At 43.6% G+C, this 1,349-nt stretch overlaps 1 non-coding gene across 1 annotated transcript; it reads right to left on the bottom strand.

Annotated features, from left to right (window-relative positions):
* Positions 1-866: 866 nt before the first annotated feature.
* Trnas-uga (transfer RNA serine (anticodon UGA)) lies at positions 867-940 on the bottom strand. The gene has a single exon. It is a non-coding gene; the product is annotated as a tRNA-Ser (tRNA).
* Positions 941-1,349: the final 409 nt, after the last annotated feature.

Raw genomic sequence — 1,349 nt, 5'->3', positions numbered from 1 at the left:
TTGCAGTGGTGTAGCCGATGTATTTATATGAGTGATTGCTTTGTGTATTTTGCTAGTTTCTGCTTGTTCTAGAAAGAATTTTCTTAAATTGTCTACCTGTCCATAAGGTAGGTTTTTTATGTCAATGCATCCCCTTCCTCCTTCCTTTCTGCTTAATGTGAATCTTTCTGTTGCTGAATGTATGTAATGTATTCTATATTTGTGGCATTGTGAACGCGTAAGTGTATTGAGTGCTTCTAGGTCTGTGATACTCCATTTCACTACTCCAAATGAGTAGGTCAATATTGGTATAGCATAAGTATTTATACCTTTTGTCTTGTTTCTTGCTGTCAATTCTGTTTTCAGTATTTTTGTTAGTCTTTGTCTATATTTTTCTTTTAGTTCTTCTTTAATATTTGTATTATCTATTCCTATTTTTTGTCTGTATCCTAGATATTTATAGGGATCTGTTTTTTCCATCGCTTCTATGGAGTCACTGTGGTTATTCAATATGTAATCTTGAATGAAATTTTCACTCTGCAGCGGAGTGTGCGCTGATATGAAACTTCCTGGCAGATTAAAACTGTGTGCCCGACCGAGACTCGAACTCGGGACCTTTGCCTTTCGCGGGCAAGTGCTCTACCACTGAGCTACCGAAGCACGACTCACGTCCGGTACTCACAGCTTTACTTCTGCCAGTATCTCGTCTCCTACCTTCCAAACTTTACAGAAGCTCTCCTGCGAAACTTGCAGAACTAGCACTCCTGAAAGAAAGGATATTGCGGAGACATGGCTTAGCCACAGCCTGGGGGATGTTTCCAGAATGAAATTTTCACTCTGCAGCGGAGTGTGCGCTGATATGAAACTTCCTGGCAGATTAAAACTGTGTGCCCGACCGAGACTCGAACTCGGGACCTTTGCCTTTCACGGGCAAGTGCTCTACCACTGAGCTACCGAAGCATGACTCACGTCCGGTACTCACAGCTTTACTTCTGCCAGTATCTCGTCTCCTACCTTCCAAACTTTACAGAAGCTCTCCTGCGAAACCTGCAGAACTAGCACTCCTGAAAGAAAGGATATTGCGGAGACATGGCTTAGCCACAGCCTGGGGGATGTTTCCAGAATGAAATTTTCACTCTGCAGCGGAGTGTGCGCTGATATGAAACTTCCTGGCAGATTAAAACTGTGTGCCCGACCGAGACTCGAACTCGGGACCTTTGCCTTTCAAAGGTCGGGCACACAGTTTTAATCTGCCAGGAAGTTTCATATCAGTGCACACTCCGCTGCAGAGTGAAAATTTCATTCTGGAAACATCCCCCAGGCTGTGGCTAAGCCATGTCTCCACAATATCCTTTCTTTCAGGAGTGCTA

The sequence above is a fragment of the Schistocerca cancellata genome, chromosome 2 (assembly GCF_023864275.1).
Source record: "Schistocerca cancellata isolate TAMUIC-IGC-003103 chromosome 2, iqSchCanc2.1, whole genome shotgun sequence".
Classification (NCBI taxonomy): Eukaryota; Metazoa; Arthropoda; class Insecta; order Orthoptera; family Acrididae; genus Schistocerca; species Schistocerca cancellata.
This window is presented reverse-complemented; position numbering and strand designations above follow the sequence as displayed.